This window comes from Macaca nemestrina, chromosome 6, assembly GCF_043159975.1.
Source record: "Macaca nemestrina isolate mMacNem1 chromosome 6, mMacNem.hap1, whole genome shotgun sequence".
Classification (NCBI taxonomy): Eukaryota; Metazoa; Chordata; class Mammalia; order Primates; family Cercopithecidae; genus Macaca; species Macaca nemestrina.
The window spans coordinates 68,929,533-68,950,116 of NC_092130.1; the positions used below are offsets into that span (position 1 = coordinate 68,929,533).

The 20,584-nt window shown below is 38.8% G+C and overlaps 1 long non-coding RNA gene across 1 annotated transcript in view; it reads left to right on the top strand.

The window, feature by feature from the left end:
- Window positions 1–19,109, top strand: part of LOC139363802 (uncharacterized) — a 99,725-nt gene extending 80,616 nt beyond the window's left edge. Inside the window, exon 3 of the long non-coding RNA XR_011624796.1 lies at window positions 12,981–19,109. This is a non-coding gene — a long non-coding RNA (uncharacterized lncRNA). The remainder of the gene's footprint in view (window positions 1–12,980) is intronic.
- Window positions 19,110–20,584: the final 1,475 nt, after the last annotated feature.

The following is a 20,584-nucleotide window of genomic DNA, read 5'->3' on the forward strand; positions in this document are numbered from 1 at the left end:
CAAAGGACATGATTTCATTCTTTTCTATGGCTACATGATATTCCATGATGTATATGTACCACATTTTCTTTATCCAGTTTACCACTGATGAGCACATAGGTTGATTCCATGTCTTTGTAATTGTGAGTAGTGCTACAATGAACACACAAGTGCATGTGTCTTTTTGCTAGAACAATTTGTTTTCCTTTGTGTATATACTCAATGGTGGGATTGCTTGGTTGAATGGTAATTGTAAGTTCTTTGAGAAATCTCCAAACTGCTTTCCACTGCTGAACTAATTTATATTTCCACCAGCACTGTATAAGTGTTCCTTTTTCTCTGCAGCCTTTACAGTATTTGTTGTTTTTTGTCTTTTTATTAATAGCTATTCTGACTGTCTCATTGTAATTTTGATTTGCATTTCTGTAATGATTAGTGATATCAGCATTCTTTCATATATTTGTTGGCTGCATATATGTCTTCTTTTGAGAAGTATCTATAGACAACCTACAGAATGGGAGAGAACAGATGCATACTATGCATCCAACAAAGGTCTCATATCTAGAATCTATACAGAATTTAAACAAATCAACAAGCAAAAACCAAACAATTCCTTTTTTAAAAAAAGATGCTTACATTTCAAAAAGATTGCTCTCGGGTCCTTGAGAAAGACATTCCTTGGTAATAAAGCTGACAAAATACTTTTTATATATGTCAAAGAGAAGAGAAAGTAGTTATAATTAGAAATTTTACTTTTTTGTCTTTTTAATTTTAATTTTATTTCTTTTTAAGTTCTGGTCTAGGATACATGCGCATGATGTGCAGGTTTGTTACATAGGTAAATGTTTGCCATAGTAACTTGCTGCACCTATCAACCCCTCACCTAGGTATTAAGAAAAAAGGAGAGACAGAAAATCTCTTCCCTTATTTTTAACAGGGAGAATTTAGCCGCTTATTTTAAATTTGTATTTGTCTTTATACCTGCACCAGACTAGGCTATGAGCCTGCCATGTCTGATCATGGTACCCTTTTCTTCCCCTGTATTACACTTGATGTAGCCATTCAGTATTTCATTTATTCACTGTGTAATGAGTGCCCACCAAGTGCTGGATACTGGCTATACTGTGGTTCAGAAACTGACATGGTCTTGTCTTAACAAGTCTTACAGTCTGTTTAGAGAACTTGACAAATAATTAAACAAATAAATAACTGTATATTTTAAAATGTGATAAATATAAAACCATTGTTTTCAAGCAGCAACATTTTGTTCAAGAATGAATTGATGATTGAATAATTACATTTCCACAGCTCTATAATTTAGGTAAGAGAAATTTCTTGAACAAATAAAAAGCAAACATTAGGACAAGAATCTGTCTCTATCCCCCATAGAGCGTCCGCTGTCTCCCACTCCCATGTGGTCAGTCAGAATGCATTGAGAGTGTGAAAATTTGTACATGTTGCTATCATCTGTACCCCCTACCTTTAGATGATAAGAGGATGATGTGGACAAAATTATGAAGCTAAGATATTACCAATGCTGACACAAGTTCAAGCAGTCAAGTTGTATGGATTTAAAACCAATGCTCTATTTAACAGGACACTAATTAGGAAAAATATCCAATTCCCTGGATGTTGGCTGACTGGTAACCTCCCCCTGACCCAGACTATATATTTCATTTTAGGACTTGTGAGAAAGAGTTAGCTGTCAGAGATTTACATGCAAGAAAGAGGCAACATCATCACCAATTCCAGCAAGCCTTCTTCCAAAGGTCCTGCCATGTGAGCAACATCCGTGCCTGATTCTCACTCCCATCCTAAGTCCTAGCCAGAGAAATTCCTCACTGCTCTCCAAGATAAATTTCATCATTTCATTCTATGCCTTGACCTAATTTTATTTTAAATGTTAACTCTGGTTCAGCCAAAGAGGCTCTCTACTTAGATGTAAGGATGGCATAAACAACTTTTTAGAAGCTGATTTTGGTTGACTGAGAGATCATTTTTAAAGATAAACAGGCTGAGAAACAATGCTCTAAAACTGTAGCACTGCCCTCTAATTCCTTTTTGTTGGGCTTGGGAAGGAAGAATTCAAGGAGAGTCAATGAATTTGTGTGTTTCAGAATCTTCTATAGGGATAGGAGTTTCTAATTCAATAGGCCTGGGTTGGAGCCCAGAATTTAGTTTCTGAAAATTTTGCAGGTGATGCTGATGCTGCTGGTCTGGGGACCATACTTTGAGAATCACTGTTTTATGTCAATGGTTCTTAATCTTGACTGCATATTAGAATCACTGGAAATGTTTTTTTTAAAAAATACTGATGATAGAATACTATGCCAGACCAGCAATACCAGAATCTCTTGGAACAGAGCCCAGCCATCTGTATTTTTTAAAGTAGTAGAGAGTGTCAGGGTTGAGAACAACTACTTTTAATAAAACCCTTAATAAAGGAAGCAGAGGAATGAAGGAAATTAGAAAGGATAGTGAGTGAACATTAGTGAACACTCTCTCTTAACATGGCAGTACAGAATGTATAGTATAGAAAGTATAGAACGGAATCAGAGCATAGTAGATTAAGATTATGTGGTTCGTAATCTTAATCTACTATGAAATATTGGACCAGATTTCTCCTATGAAAGATGGACCAGAAAAGGGGAGTGACTTGACCAAGATTTCACAGCAGATTAATAGCTGATCTGACCTGACCCCAAATCCTCACGATTTCTATCTAGTTCAGTGATTTTTCCCCCAACTAAACTTGGATTCCAGTCTGATAGTCCTTAAAACACTTATAAGAAATTCATAAAACAATAATAAGCAGACATGAAAATACAATGTGATAAATACCATACGATGGGAACAGCAACACCAAGGTGAGTCATTTAGCTCTGTCTAGTAGAGAAGGGTAAAGGGAGGAGGCAGCTTTAACTAGTGGAGTACAAAGGACAGTTCAGAGGGAGAGAAAAGCACAAGCCAAGGCACAGAGGCTAGAATGACATACTTTGTGAGGCATTGGAAAACCTTTCAGAAGAGCTTTAGCTAAAGAGAGAGACTGGTAGAACTCAGATCTTAAAGGACCCAGAATCTTATAGATAATGGGGCAGGCACTGATGCGTTTCAAATAGTGGAGTGTAGAATAATAACAGGGTGATATTTGCATTTTAGATGCAAATTTCATTTTGTCAGTGGCAAAGAAGTTTGATTTGAGAAGAGCTAGTCTGAAGCTAAAGGAAAAATTACAATGCTGTTGGAAGAGTTTAGGAGAGATATATTCATGGTATAAATTAGGGCAGACATATAGTGATGGAGAAGGAGCGATGGATCTGAGAGGGCTTTGGGAATGGATAACCTAAGACTTAGTGAAGGATAGGAGGTGGAGTATGGGGAAAGTGGATCAAGGATGATGCCAAGCTTACTGGACTGAGCAACAAGGAAAAACTGTCATGAGGTCGGTAGAGCAAAAGCATGTGTGGAGATAGTGAGTGCCATTTGGAGAACATTCAGTTTTCAGTAGGTTATCCAAGTGGCAATGTCTACTATAGGATGGATGTGAGAATCACGTGGGAGAGATAGTCTAGAGGAAAAATTATTAATGATTCCCATTCAAAGAGGAAGTTAGGATCACAAAAGTAGCTGAGAAAAACCTGCAAGGGAAATTCAATCGTGGAACTTGGCAGATGCCAACATTTCAGGGGAAAGTGGAGTCAGAGGGAGCAAATAAAGAGAATGAGAATGTGGTAAAGCCAAAGTAGTTACATGTGGGGTCATCACCCCTCTATACTTTTCTTCTACCCCTCACCCATGCTTTACAATGAAACCTATATTTGGACCCTCATTTCCTGCCTCTTCCCCTTGGCAAAATAGTAAGGAAAGTGAAAGGAAGACAAACCAACTAAGTCTACATAATCAAGGGTGGATGGAAGAAGTGAGTGAGAGAATAAAGAAACAGAGTCTTATATCTGGAACTGAGAGAGAGAAATTTAGAGATTGTGGTATAAGAGGCTCCAGACCAGCTATGAGGTTTAGGAAAACATGTGAGTGATGTAGGAGTCTGATAAGTGTGGGTGAGTTAGATTCCCTTTGATATTGTTTGAGGACCAGAGACTAAATTGCTTTGAGTTGTTGCTCTGGACATTTTTGAAAATGTCTCTAATAGAGCCTGAGCAATATGACAGTCAGATTTTGTAGGATTATAAGAAGAAATCATCAAGAACGTAGGAGATGACCCAGAAGAAAGTAATCCAAGAGAAACCAATGAAAAAAAGAAGAGGTCCATGACATCAAATGCAGCTAAGAGGTCAAATAGCCAATATCAACTATTGTCAATGCAGTTTTGGATTAGTTAGGAGTCAGAAGTCAATAGGCAAAAGATCAATGGGAGATAGACATTAGAACAATGAGTTTGCTCTCCTCTAAGGAGAAACTTAACTGATAAAGGAATGAGAGAATTAAGAGTAGCTAACGGGAAATAAGAGTATTTTTGAAGTGAGATACCAATTTATGCATGTGCAAAGTGATTGATCCATCAGTTCAAACACTTTGATTCTCCCTTGTTCACTGGTCCCTGGGTACTTTATCTCTGAGCCACTCTCCCCATTATTGTTGTTCAACTGTACATTGTTCTCATGACATGATGCTAAAGAAAGAATCACTAATAAGAAGGAATTTGGCTCTTATTCAAGAATATTTGAGAGACTACTTCCCATGCTTTCTTGCATGCTTCCTATAGATGTTTCGTTGTTTAATTTTTTTCAATTGATAGTTTTCTTATGTATTAGTCAGGGTTTTCCAAAGAATCAGAACCAATAGAATAGATATAGATGATACCGATATAAATACAGATATGATATGGTTTGGCTTTGCGTTCCCACCCAAATCTCATGTCAAATTGTAAACCCCACGTGTTGAAGCAGGAGCCTTGTGGGAGGTGACTGGACAATGGGGGTATTTTCTAATTACTGTCCCCTTAGTGCTGTCTTGTGAGTGAGTTCCCATGAGATCTGTTTGTTTAAGCATGTGGCACTTTTCCCCGACCCCCACCCTCTCTTTCCCTCTCTCTCTCTCTTGCTCCATCACGGTAGGACGTGCTTGCTTCCCCTTCACCTTTGGTCATGATTGTGTTTCCTGAGGCCTCCCAGTCATGCTTCTTACCCAGCCTGCAGAACTACGTCAATTAAGCCTCTTTTTTTTTTATAAATTGCCCTGTCTCAGGTAGTTCTTTATAGCAATGTGAAAACAGACTAATACAAGATAAGAGGAGATTTATTATAGAAATTGGCTTATGCAGTTTTGGAAACCAGAAAGTCCCATAATCTGCCACAGAGAACCTGAAAATGGAGAACCAGAAAAGCTGGCGGTGTAATCACATCTGAATCCAAAGGCCTGAGAGTCTGGGAGAGGATGGTTGTAGTATAACTTCTGGTCTGAGTCCAAGAAGCTAGAACTCCAAAGTCTGAGGGCAGGAGAAGCCGGATGTTTCAACCCAATTAGAGACAGTGAATTTGCCCTTCCTCTGCCATTTTGTTCTATTTAGAACCTCAGTAGATTAGATGATGCCCACCTACATGGGGGAGGGCCATCTGCTTTACCCACTTCATCATGAGGATCTCTTCCAGAACACCCTTACGGACACCTAAAAATAATCTTTTGCTAACTATTTGGGCATACCTTAGTGCAGTAAAGTTGAAGCACAAAAGTAACCATCACACCTTGTAAAAAATTAGTATAGAAAATTGTTAACAAAAACCTGACATCAATTCTCTTTTAATTAAAAATGTTTAAATTATATATATTTCAATAGTAAACATGGTTCTCTATATAGACTAACTATGCACACTGGAAATAAAATGTCTCCTGCTTACTCTAAACAAGGCAACAGCTTCTTTAGAGAGGAAGATTTATTTAAGAATCTTCTGGAAAAGTTTTAAAGCCCATGACCATTCTTAAATTCTTACTAGCAAATTCAAAACTCACTTTTCTGGTGATTTCTAGATAAGATCAGCTTGCCTTGAAAGCAGGCTTAGCAATAGTGGGCTAAGAAAGCAGCACAATCTCTCTTAAACTAGTCTAACAGAGTGGATATTCCACTGTTAGATATCCATTCCTTAGGGTTTGGTGTTGCCCTGTCTCAAAATGTCAGACCAGTGCTACCCAAAAATGTGACCTATAGAAGAGCAGCAGAGGCAAAAATGGTAGAAATGCTGACTCTCTACTCCTACTTTAGATCTACTGAGTCAGAACTGCTGGGATGTAGGGCTAAAGATTATGTTTTCCCAAGACCTTCATGGCACTCCTGTGTCTGCTGAAGAGTGGAATGTGAAGGCACTGACCTAGGCTCCTGAGAAGGAACTGTCTTATTTATCTGTGTTACATACCTTTTTTTTTTTTTTTTTTTTTTTTTGCCTCTGCAGACCTATTTCCCTGCATTCTCACACTGCTATGTCCTAAAAAAAAGTTGATCTGCATTGACAATATCAGCAATATTCTGTGAGTTTGATTAATAGAAGGTGCCAGGGGAGATGGAATAATGTGAAAAGAATGAGGTCAAGATGTTTATTTCTGCCCAAAGCCCATCTTGCAAGGCCATCGAGAACTGACAGCTTCTTTGAACTGAAGGTCACAGCTTCTTGTCAGTTAGCCCTCTCCACACAGCTCTCTCTGACTCAGTCTTCCTCCTCTCACCTCTTCTTTAGTGGTGGCAATGACTTCACCACCCCTGCTGATAATAGCCCCAGGAAGTAACGCTGTTCTTTCTTCATGATTTAACTCCAACCTACTCACAATTTGTAAATAGTCACTTTATGATATCTTCCTGAAATCACACAGCTTAAGTGTGCCAGCTTCTCCTTTCAGGACCCTGAGTGGCAAAATCCATTTCCAATGCCTAGCATAATGATAAATAAATATTTATAGAATGAATAAATGAAGGAAAAAATACTCAGAAAGGAATAACCCTCCTCATGGGTATCAGTCATTCATAGCTTAGTGACTCTATAAGATTTTTTAAAAATGTCAACTAACAGGCTAATTTGAAAGTGGGATATGAAAATATGGGATATGAATTTTAATAGGCATGAAGTCCATAGCACTGTCTTTGAGAAGACTGGCCTGAAGGCAACCTCATTGCATTAAATGGGAGGTGATTGCTCCTGGCAATGAAGCTCATCTAGTCTACCTATCTTAGTTGCAAAAATAAAACAGGTCTGCACAGTCACAAAGGAGAAAAAGATGTGGTAGACGATTTAAAAATAATGAATAAAAGTTCACAATTTAGCAAGGACGGTTGGTGAGAGAAGAGTATTTTGCAGCAATAAATTAAATCCTGGCTCTTATGGGCAGTACAGAATATCCAACTGGCTCATGCTTAAGATGTGGCAATATTAGGAACAAAGATCTAGTGCTTGGAATGGAGCCAGGTCTGTATTATCACTCAACAGATATTTTGAAGGATGACTATTTTCTTTTATCAAAGAAGAGATTTATAAATATTAATGTCCTCTGTCTTAATGGCATCTGTTCATCCTTCTTGTTAACAGATCTGTGGTACATGGCCTGGCCTTTTCCAGCATTAGAAACCAGTGACTATGAGTCATGAAGACCTGGAAGATTGGCAGTTTGGGACCCAGTGCACAACCCACCCACCCCAACCCCATCACCTTATTTTGTTTCCTCCGGTTCAGGCTTCCAGAGCCATCTGTAAGCACTCATAATGTGAACAAAGGCACATAGATGAACAATGAACACTGTTTGTTTAGAGTGATGATATACTGGCTGTATATCCTCTGTATTTTAAAAATTCTTTGCTAAGGACAACTAAATTTACCAATCAGCTTATCCAAGCAGGCAATCCTGGAAAGATTTTTTTTTAAAAAGTTTCCATCTGCCACCTAATGTTGTATATTCAGACCTGCTTCTTTTATCACTTCTTACACCCAAAGTTCTCTCAACACATCTTGATTCAACTCTTCAGATTTCTATTCTGGCTCACCACATGTCAAATCTTGCTAAGCAAATGGAGAAACAACACTCAACATATCTCCGCCTGTCAACAGCAACATCTGTGTTCAAGTCATTAAAGACTAGAACCTGAATTTCATCCCTCTGCTTTTTCTCAAATCACACTCCGCAAGGAATGTATACAGGAACTTTCTCTTATTATTATCGGTTGAGGTATGCAAGGGCTCAGAATCAGTGCTCTAAGGTTTAGCATTTTGTGCCTTGACTTGTAATGAAAGTAACTAATCTCCAAAAAATTTCTCAATTACATGATGCATATCTTGCCTGAGAAAATGCAAATTTAGCAACTCTGCCAGACACAGCATACCTTCTACTGAAGATGAGGAAGTCTTTCAAGCATAGTCACCAGTATGAAATGCCATCTGGTTAAATTGTTTTAACCTCCAAATAGTAGTGTCTATAACTGTGCTTAAATTTTTTGTACTTCAGTCCCTGCAAGGATTATCTCTACTTGAGAGCACTGAATGCCAGTAGATTATATGTTCTCAAAGCAGAAAACAGCTACTAAAGCCAAAACATTCATCATGCACAAGAAATGACACCTAGTCCAGGCAAAAATGAGTATGTTTGAATAGCTAGCAAATTGCAATATTTAAAAATCCATCTGAATAAAATTTGAATGAAGGAGTCATTCTCCTCATCCGAAAAGGTTGGTGGAACAGTAGTTTTATATACTATTAAAAGTAAGGCATCAGGTTTTAAAATTTGAGTAGGAAAGAAACATTGGTCATAGTTGGTTGTGTGTGAGGGTTTCAGATCTTACTGCCCACATTGTACCAAGTGTCTAAATATCAGATAATTCATCACATGTCATCAGTCCCTGTTGAAAGTCCCACGATCACGTCTAACAGCAAGTCAAAGACAGATCTGATCACTCTTCCACTTACTTTGTTCTCCTTTTCTTTGTTATCTCACTGAATGGTAACCTGTTTACCCAGATGCCCAAGGTGAAATTCTACCATCTCTAATCAGTTACCAAGTCTTCCTTCTATTTATATTTCAAACCTATCTTTTCTTCTCAACTGCTAATGTCTTCATTTTGTTCCTCAAAATTTCATACCTGAGTAAGCAAAACATTCCTCTAATTAGTCTCCCTGACTCCTGTTTATCTTTCAATTAATTCTTCATGTGTAGGTCAAATTGGTTTTTTGAAAATCAAAGATGATCCTTGGTTTAAACATCTTCTGATAGCTCTCAAATCTTTAATCGATTTCTTAAACTCCAAACTCCTATTATGGCATACAACTGCTTTGAAAGCTGGCCCCAGCTTGCAGCTTCAGCCTTACGTCTTGCCACTGTCCATCTCGCATCTTCCATTCAGAGTATAATGAACTACTTGAGGTTTCATGAGCAAGGCCTGATCTCTCCGGACTTCACACACTGGCTTAGATCTCACTTGGAACAATTGTGCCCCATATAGCACATCTGGCAATATCTGAAGACATTTTTGATTGTCAGGACTGAGAAGGGTTCTACTGACAGCACAGGGCAGCCCCCAGCAACAAAGAACTGTGCAACCCAAAATGTCAGTCGTGATGGGGTTGAGAAACTCTGCCCTGGTACCTTTTCTTCCCTTTGCAGCAGAGACAGTATTCATTCATCATCTTGCTTTTAACAATCAAAGCTCCCAAGTTTTAGTTGGACACACAGTCCCTTCATTAGACTGCAGTCTTCACCCTCCATTGGAGCTGAGTGTAGGCATGTGTGCCATGAAGAGTTCACATAGCAGGCTGAGTCTGCTCTCCTTAATAAGTCCTGCTTGGAAGGGTGACCTCTGGCTTGCATCTAGGAACCTGGATTTCAGGACAGTTCTCACCAGTCCCCAATATAAGTGGCTCAGTGTACCTAAACTGTACAAAAAATACAGCTAATGCTGAATATCTTCTTTCCTGTGAAAGTCTGGAATCTGGGGATAAGCTCAGGCAGAGAAGGCCTACATGACCAATTCCAATTAAAACCCTCGTACTGCATCTCTAATGAACTCTCCTGGTAGACAGCATTTTATATTTGTCACAATTTGTTGCAGAAGGAATAAAGCACATCCTGGGTGACTCCATTGGGAAAGCACTCTCAGGAGTTTGCAGCTGGTTTCCCCTGGACTTTGCTCCAGGTGCCTTTTCCTTTTGCTTATTTTCCTTTGTATCCTTTGTAGCAATAAATGTTGGCCATGAGTACAACTCTATGGTAAGTCCTGTGAGTTCCTCTAATGAATCATTGAAACTGGGAAAACTCTGGGGACTCCTGACAAAACATGTGACTAAGTTCTGGTCAGTAAGAAGTGAAACAGAAGTCAACTTCTGGGTCAGATGCTTTAAATAGGAAATTGTTTGCCTCTCCTTCCTCTTTCCTTCTTCCTGTACACTGGATTATGGATATGGTACCCATCAGCCAGCTTTAATCAGATGGAAGAGGGCCATACCCTAGAGCAGAGGTTGGCTAATTTTTTCTGTAAAGAGGCCATACAATCTCTGTTGCAACTACTCATTTATGCCACTAAAGCAGCCATAGAGAGTACATAAATGAATGTGCGTGGCTGTGTTCCAATAAAATTTTACTTACAGACACAGGACACAGGCCAGATTTTTCTTGCAAGCCATAGTTTGGCAATCCTTGCCCTAGAGGACAGAGATAGAAGGCATTGAAAGACAATTCTCTGTGGGTCTTACTTTTCTGCCCAGCTTATGAGCAGGGGTTCTGAATTATTCTGTTTTCTTCTTTTCTTTTCAAGGCCTGTGGTATAGCAAACGGCCTTGGAAGATAGACATAGTGTCCTCTTCCAGAGCACTGGGAGAATGTGTTAACTACTCAGAATAGTGAAAACAGTGTCTTCCTCTGGGGCAAAAGTCAGGAAGACTTACACTGATTATGAAAGATTTCATTTTCTAAGTTTAGGGTTCCTCTCTTATAAAGTAAACCACTGCCAGTACAGGTGTCTCCTGCTCCTCTTGGTGTGCCCTGTGAAATTTGAGCCTCAGGTAACTGGAACAAATGCTGATATACTGGCTCCCACTATTGCCTTGACTAATACAGTCTGTTGTTGCTCTGACCCAGGAATCTCATATCTGCTTCCATTCATGAAACTATGATATGTTAAATCATTATCTCACAAGTAGGATAAAATCTCAGACCCTTCATGGTCTTAACAGTAGGAACTAGGGTTCCTAAATGATTTAATGATGTAGAGCTTCCTACATCCTTGCACAACCTTCCCATTTGGAATTTTTACGTAATAAAGAGATAAATTTGTAACTTGTTGAGGCACTGCAGAGCAGCTTAGCCTGTACCTTAATACTTCTCTGCTAATTCTTAATCATCCTTCAGTCTCCAGGTTAGAGGTCATTACCTGCAAGAAGTTTCCTATGATGTAGTCCAGCCGCCCCCCACAACACACACACACTATCCATCCATATTCTGGGATAGCCCCCACTGCAACATTTCCATTGCATTCTATGTATATCCCTATCAAAACAAGTACATTTTCTGAATTGTTGTCTGTCCTCTTTGTTCATCTGTAAGCTCTTGAGAGTGAGAGCATGCCTAAACTGAGAGCATTTAGGTAAAGCAGAGATTTTGTTATAAGGGCAGACTGTCCTAGTCTGTAAGTTTAGGCATGCTCTACAGTCTGTCAACTTTCTTGTGACCAACTGGGCCATCCCTTGTAGTTCAGATTAAGCATATCACTACTCATATGGAGCATTTCTGGTTCTGAATGTTCCCATGGTTCCCATCATGGCTATCTTTCTTGGTATCTGTCTTCGATAGTGAGGTGGCATGAACCCCTTAGTAGGTCCCATAAAGGGTCAACAAGACCAGCCTATTTCTGGCCTCAGGATCTCCTGAGGCTGCTGGTACATTTCCTTTGGATGTCAGTTATTGGCTGTTTATTGGATTTTCATTTGAAGCAGAACAATTAAGAGAGGGATACAAAAACCTTCTGAAACCCAAGATGAATATATATTGAATATATGAATACTTTTTAGTTGGACCTTATCTGCCTTGACCATTCATAACGCAGAAAGAATAAATATTATAAGAAAGTAGTATATCAGGGTCTGGGCAAATCCAGGGGTAGAAATGGATCTGATCACAAATAGACAATATCAAGCATAATAATATACAATTGTTGACTGAAAGAAAGTGTTGTGACGTTGAAGAAGCATATAGTGTTTTGGCTGGAGTTTATGAAAACCAGGAATATCATCCTTGGACCCAAAAGGTAGAGATTAATAGGGACTAACAGATTATCTGAATCTGTAGCAAACAGAAATCAAACTTTCTTAACATATAGCATATAAAAAAAATAGTATAAGATGGTGAGGCAAGGTGGTTTGAAATTAAATGATCCCCTAAACAAGACAAATATGCTACACAAACTTACAACCTGTTTAAACTTGTTGGAAGTGTTATCTGTGCTGCTAAAGTTGACATACCCATTCTTGGTGGCACAGAATTCTTGTTCTTGTGGGCTAATTGACATTTACAAGCTTTATGCTTTGGCCAAGTCAGTTGGCTCCCACAGCCTTTACTTTGCTTTTTCTTGGAAAATGGCTGAAATCCAAAAATTTTCTGTGATTTAAAGACTACTGAGTTCACTGGACACTAGTCAATAAGAAATAAGGTGTGGAATTTGCTGGGGTCCCTGGACTAATCTGGCTCTTCTGTCCAAGCTTTCTTAGATATTTACCACATTTTATTTCTTTCTTCAACTGGAATGGACAATAAACTGTCACTGAATAATGTGGTAACACAATATTAGAACCTTCTCATTTCCAAGAAATGTATATGTTTTGTTATGACATGGGTGGGTTCAGTGGAAACATAAGATAGTCTGAAGTCTTTCTATCTTGTTCTGTGTCAAGAGGATTTTTACACAATTGCACTGGAATAATTTTTATAAAATTACACTTGAATAATTTGCTATAATGCTACTTTTTTGTCTGAAAATGTATCCTTTCCTGCTAACTTTTTTGGCTTCATTTCTACTTTTGCAGGAGCAGGTTTAGCTGACAAACTCACTGATCTCCTCTTGGGCCCTTCCTTCACCACCGCTTCTACTGAGCTGACCTTCCTTTTGGGCATGGGAGCAAAGGGTTAATGGGCCAAAGTGGTTAGCCAAGAAACTAAAGAAGATTTACCTGCACAAAATGGAGAAACTAAAACTGAAGAAAGTCCAGCCTCTGATGAAGCCAGAGAGAAAGAAGCTAATTCTGATTAATATCATATACCCCACCTTATCAGTGGTCCCTTTCTCCCTTATACAATCCAGAGTACTATTTTTATCAACTATTTTATAAATGCAAATTTCTTTAGTAGCTCAGGAACTTTTTCTAAGAAAGAGGAAGTCCCACCTCATCTCATTTTTTTTAAGTGTAAATGCTTTTTTAAGAGGTGAAAACATTAGCTGGTTGTTTATTTTTTGGTACAACCAGAAAATAGTGTGGGATATTGAATTATGGGAGGCTTTGACTGTCTTGGGTGTTAGCTTAACATTCCATAGATAGGGAGTTAGTTCTTTTTTTTTTTTTAATATATATATTTTTTTAATTATTATTATTATACTTTAAGTTCTAGGGTACATGTGCATAACGTGCAGGTTTGTTACATATGTATACTTGTGCCATGTTGCTGTGCTGCACCCTTCAACTCGTCAGCACCCAACAACTCGTCATTTACATCAGGTATAACTCCCACTGCAATCCCTCCCCTCTCCCCACTCCCCATGATAGGCCCCGGTGTGTTATGTCCCCCTTCCCAAGTCCAAGTGATCTCATTGTTCAGTTCCCACCTATGAGTGAGAACATGCGGTGTTTGGTTTTCTGTTCTTGTGATAGTTTGCTAAGAATGATGGTTTCCAGCTCCATCCATGTCCCTACAAAGGACACAAACTCATCCTTTTTAATGGCTGCATAGTATTCCATGGTGTATATGTGCCACATTTTCTTAATCCAGTCTGTCACTGATGGACATTTGGGTTGATTCCAAGTCTTTGCTATTGTGAGTAGTGCCGCAATGAACATACGTGTGCATGTGTCTTTATAGCAGGATGATTTATAATCCTTTGGATATATCCCCAGTAATGGGATGGCTGGGTCATATGGTACATCTAGTTCTAGATCCTTGAGGAATCGCCATACTGTTTTCCATAATGGTAGAACTAGTTTACAATCCCACCAACAGTGTAAAAGTGTTCCTATTTCTCCACATCCTCTCCAGCACCTGTTGTTTCCTGACTTTTTAATGATTGCCATTCTAACTGGTGTGAGATGGTATCTCATTGTGGTTTTGATTTGCATTTCTCTGATGGCCAGTGATGATGAGCATTTTTTCATGTGTCTGTTGGCTGTATGAATGTCTTCTTTTGAGAAATGTCTGTTCATATCCTTTGCCCACTTTTTGATGGGGTTGTTTGTTTTTTTCTTGTAAATTTGTTTGAGTTCTTTGTAGGAGTTAGTTCTTATATCCTCTAATACTAAACATGCTGAATGGCAATATGGAGTCATGGTCCTGCATTTAATGTCTTGAGCATTTTAAATTAATTCTGTTTTCTCATTGTTTTTTAGATTTGTTTCCTAAAGAAAACCACTCCCTGATCATGGCTCTCCCTGTCAGAATTGTGTGCACTCTGTTATATCTTCGGTCGTGGTAGTCCCATTTTCCTAATAACTTTGTTAATGTACTGTTTAAGATTGAAAATTTGAGTATTGTAGTATATATGCTATTAAATTGTTAATTGGTGGGATGTATGAAACAGCTTATCAACATTTGAAGATACTGGTACTTGATAGCCTCTTAAGGAAAATTTACCTCCAAATTTTAAGCTAGAAAACCACTGGAATGACTGTAAAAAAATACATTTCATGGCTTTTTAGATTTTTGGTATGTATGCTAAGAATTGTGTACAAATGGAAATGTCTGTGTACTGATCATCAACACAACCAATAACATCTCAATTAAAAAGAAAAAAACAAAACACCCAAATATCAGAGCTTCAAGGGAGAAGAGAATGTTGTAATTGACTGTTATCTCAATCATCATAGTTATAGAAGGAAAAGTCATCTCATTCTCACGAAGCCTGGGACCAGGTTATGTTCATAGATCTCGATCATGGACAAATATATTTTTATACTCCTCTTCTAACATTGTGAGAAAATGGCAAGATTATTTATATAATTTTGACTTTTGAAACAATTTAAGAAAAGAAATATCAGCCTTTAAGTAATAGAATCCATTGATAACAAAGTATCTACTAATTCACTTAACATTTTTGAATTTTCAAAAAGAAAATAAAGGAGTTTTTTTGTTTGTACTTTTTATTAACTATCTTATAAAACAATTATTTAGGGCTTGGCAAAAATGCAGTCTCCCTTGATCAGAAACCCAAATTCCCTTTAAAACTATATACACTCACGGCATAAACATTTCTTAAACACCTACTGTATTTATTCTGGGAATTGTTTTAGATATTTGGTTTGGGTGTGGGGTGGGTGTGAAATACAAAGAAAACGAAGACAAAGTTCTTTCAAAAATTATAGAAATATGCTATGATAAGGGTTAAAGTAGAGATATTTTAAAGTGCTATGGAAAAAGGTAACAGAGTATTCATCTGCTGTTGTGGGGGGAGTTGGGGGATTTAGAAAATGTTCCCTAATGAGGTAACTTCTGAACTCATTCTCAAATAATGAGAAATAGTCAATGAGGGGTAACAAGCATGGGAGGATGGGAGCATACCTCTCTGGATATAAAAACCTATGGTACCTTTTGAGAAAAGCAGGTAGTGTGCTGTGGCTGGAATCAAGAGTAAGTAGTAGGAAATGGTAGACAGGATCAGAATGAAGACCCAGGGTAAGACCTTTGGGCCTCAAAGGCCAAGGATTGCAACTTCAAATGTTATAGGGCAAAGTTTAGCAAACTATATCCTGTGAGCCAAATGAGCCCTCAACCTGTTTTTGTAAATAAAGTTTTACTGGAACACAGCCAAGCTCATTTGTTTATGTATTATTAAGGATGCTGTCTTAATCACTTTCTGTTGCTATAGCTGAGTATTACAGACTGGGTAATTTATGAAGAATAGAGGTTTATTGGGACATAGTACTGGAGGCTGGTAAATCCACAGTCAAGGGGCCACTTCTGATGAGAGCCTTCTTGCTATGTCATAACATGGTGAGAGGGCAAGAGCATGCCAGCCCAAGTCTCTCTTCCTCTTCTTATAGAGCCACCAGTCCCAACATGCAGGTTCCACCCTGTGACTTTATTTAATCATAACTACCCCACAAAGGCCCTACCTCCTAATACTGTCAGCATGAATTTGGGGATTGTTTCCAACACATGAAATTTGGGGGATACACTCACATTGTAGCAGATGCTTTAGCACTATAGCAGCTGTGTGGAGGATCTGTGACAGAGACTGTATGGCACAAAAAAAACTAAAGGGTTTATTCACCAGTTGTTCACAGGAAAACAACAACAACAACAAAAAAACGTTTACCAACTGCTGTTTTAGGACACATCACTTGGATGAACGAAGCAAGCTGAGTGGAAAGTGGATGTCCTTTGTATGGTCTATATGGCCAGAGAAATTTAGATCCATCCAGAGAAATTTGATCTAGAGTCTTTCAGAACACTATCCTATTGTCTCTCTCTCTTTAATTCCTTTCTCTCCATTGCATGCATGCAGTCCTGAGGCTTTTCTGCTCTGATGTCTCACATGTCTGTCTTTTCCTCTCTGTCCCTGCCTCTACTATCTCCTGGACTCACTTGCCTTTGCCCGTATTGTTGAGACTATGGTTCCTGGCTGGTCTCTCACTCCCTGCAATTAGGTCCTTCCTGGGCACAGATGCCAGTTTTACCTTCCTATGCTGCTCTATGCAGCAGAAATATTATTTGATGCTTTTTTTGTGTTTCTTATGAAATCCATTCTAGATAATCTTGTAGGGTTTTCAAGGCTTCTCAAATCTGTAAAGCCTTGATCTCCCCAATTTTATTCCTAACTATACTGTGGGAAATAAAACCATATAAAACTGAATCTGGACTGGTGTCTTATACATCACTAAGTACGTTATTTCTACATATCTGAATGAATTCAGATAATTTATTTTGTCTATAAAACCCTCATTATCCACCCACAATTCAATTTCTACCTATCTTACAAAGCCTAGCACAAATCAATTTCTATTCGGAAGCATTAAAATTCTTATAGACACCATTGCTCTCTTTTTAGGTTCTACTTCCACAAAACTTGTTGTCTGCCATCCACAGTTTAGGCCTTCATGACACACCACCTTGCCTTAGTAGATGTTCCTTTGTATGAATTATTTTATCATCTTTTGTCAGGTCTAAATTTCTGGAGATCAGAGGTCTGCTTCTGCCTTTGTAAAGCAGTTGGCTTAACACAATTATATTGCGCGTACTCAATACATACTTGTTGACTGGTGGGTTTACACACTGTAGAAGTAAAAAAAAAATAGTGAGAACCATGATGTAATGGGAAGAATGATATAAAAATGAATAAGTGTGGTGGCTGAAGTCTCCTGAAGGATTTTAATGCTTCTACCACAAGAAGTTCGCAGAATGGCAGACCTGTAGTAGGAGTTCCAAAGGCAAGAGCTCCATGGCCATTCCCTTCACTGAATTCTGAAATCCAGTATAAAGTCATATTCAAAGACTTTAAATTCCCTGTCCAGAAAGAAAATTCAAGTTCATATTACTTGAGAAGTCACCTCAAAGGACAGGCCCCAGGCTTTAACAGATGTCTTCAGTGACCCAAGCACAGGATAGGACATTCGCAGGAGTTCTTGGATCCCAGCATAAGGCCATGTGAGGTGAGTCACATGGGGCCTGAGAAAAACCAGATGCTTGGGAAAGAAGTAACAGGACACACTGAAAACACTGTACGGTCTAGACTGAATGCTTCAGTGGTCTCAAGATAAACAAAGTAGGCCAAGGGTGAAATGTGTGCGCTCAGTCAGCTTTCCCCAGGAGAGTTCCAGCTCCTATCTTCAGGAAACAGCTAAGACGCATTTATGCTACCACAGACAAACTTGGCATGCACTCTACTCACTTTCTTGCAGCCTGATTGGTATACTTAATTTTATAGGATGACACATTCACATCATAAGGATTTTCTCAGATTCCAGGGTTTGATCTTAGGACATATGGAAAGGAACTCTCCACATACATTTCCTTCCTGCAGAAAGTGCTAACTGAGGTGCCTTCCACTGCTGAGGAAGGGTGGGTGTTATGGAGCTCTGCCCTAGCTATTTGCTTTCCTCAGATGTTACCTGGGGTGGCTCAGTGTTGATTTTCAGCATGTTTACCAGGAATAGATTTGCAAAGGCTGAGGAAGAACTAGCTGGCTCCAGGAGAAGCATGAGCTCAGAGCTTCGGGTGCTACATGCAGATGGTGTCAGAGAATGTAATCATTCATGCAGACGTGACAAATCATCAGTACAAATATCTCATTTGACAGACTCTGAAAACAATGCTCCAAAACTAATGCTTGCAAAATCATCTGTCAATACTGCTCCCTTCCCATCAAATTGTATGAATCCACCAAGACTTGGGTACTGTCAGAACAAGGGCTTTGTTCAGCTGGGCTCATCAATATTGTTCCCTTCCTATCAAATCATATGGATTCACCCAGGCTCCAGTACTGTTTAGAAAAGGTTCTGTACCTGTTCTGCTGGGTTCATCAACCTATACATCAGATGTTGCCAGAACATTGTCTTAGACTTCCCAGGGAGCTTCCTGACTTGGCTTTGTTTCCAATCATCCTGTTTGTGACACTCACTTTGATGCTTTGGATCCTGTTCCACTCAGTCCCACTAGCTAATCAACTTATTATTATTTTTTAGAGCCTACTTAAATGGACTTTTAATTAACATTCTTCCTCCTGACTGTCCCATGCAAGCCTCTGTTGGCATCTTTCCAGGATGCCTACCTCCAACCACATACACACCACACATACATCTGCAGACTCTTCTCCAGGGCAGTTCTGATTGGAGATGAACTAATTTCACAGTCTCATCCTTATTATGACTTTGCCTGGGAAAGCTTTAGTAAGCAGTTCTTCAGAAACAGGTGTGTAATCAAGTTATATCAGACAGGCAGAGTCATTATTTAAAAGGTCCAAACTCTCCATCAATAATTAGACTATTGCAATGTTTAATCATTATTATTATTACTATTATTATTGTTGTTGTTGTTGTTCTTGTTGTTTGTTTTTTGAGACGGAGTCTTGCTCTGTCGCCCAGGCTGGAGTGCAGTGGCACGATCTCAGCTCGCTGCAAGCTCCGCCTCCCGGGTTCACGCCATCCTCCCGCCTCAGCCTCCCGAGCAGCTGGGACTACAGGCGCCTGTCACCATGCCCGGCTAATTTTTTTGTATTTTTAGTAGAGACAGGGTTTCACCATGTTCGCCAGGATGGTCTCGATCTCCTGACCTTGTAATCCTCCCACCTCGGCCTCCCAAAGTACTGGGATTACAGGCATGAGCCACTGCACCTGGCCTGTTTAATCTAATTATTGACTGGTAAATCAATATTGAAATCACCAAAACCTTGAGGATTACAGGAAGCAGAGGTGTCAGAGAAGGCACCTACAATTGACTTCAGTAGGCAAATAAACTTTTGACTCTTTGAGAGAAATCCATCTTTGAGATCCAAAGCTTACAAGTGAAATTCAAAATTCAGCTTGTCATCTATTAACAGTGATGGCATATAGAAGTAATAAACATAAATGAAGAAATATAATTAGGCTTATGTGTACAAAGTTTTTTGAGGGAAATTAGGAGAAAGTGTGGCCACATGAAGACAATGTAGGTAAATGTTGTGAGTGCTAAAGCATGCCTTTTAGACTGTCAGGTTTTCAGGCAGCTTTCTTCAGATACCTGAGTTTGTACTCCCAAAATAAGTTCAACTTTTCATGCCTCTGAGCCTAATATGGGAAGTTAAGGACTGTAAATAAGCAGTAATGTTTTTTCTTTGTTTTGCTTTGTGTTAATATTTGTTTGTTTTGCCCAATATTGCCTCTGTGATGGTTCAATCTGTTCAATAGTAAAGAAAGCATCTTATAGTTTCCTCATGGTTCTACTGTGCCTTCTGCTCAGAAAAAACTTCCCCTCTAACCTGTTTTGTTTTGTTTTTGTTTTTTCAAGTCTAATGACCCTGTGAAGTACAGATCAAGTCCTACCTCTTCTTGAAGCCATCTATGACCATACCAGCCAACCACGTTTTGTTTTGTCTTTGAATTCTTATATTGCTCATTGTCCATCCCACTCTTCTAGCATTCCTTGATTATATAAAGCAAATGCCTAGGCTCATGAAAATTTACCTGAGGACAGAGATTAGCAGAAATCTTCATCTAGTATTGTTCTCTATCAGAATGTAATTCCTTAGTTATTTACACTTAATATTCTAATAATATAATAGTTCTAGAATTAAAAATTATTTCATTTTAAGAGGATACTGGGATGATGGAGAGGGGGAAGCACAAGGATTCTATCTTCCCTTGTAGACAACAATTAAACTGGCAGAATCTGTCTGATGTAACTATTTTGGAACTCTGGAGTCTATTGAAGGCTTGAAATTTCCAGGGGAGGG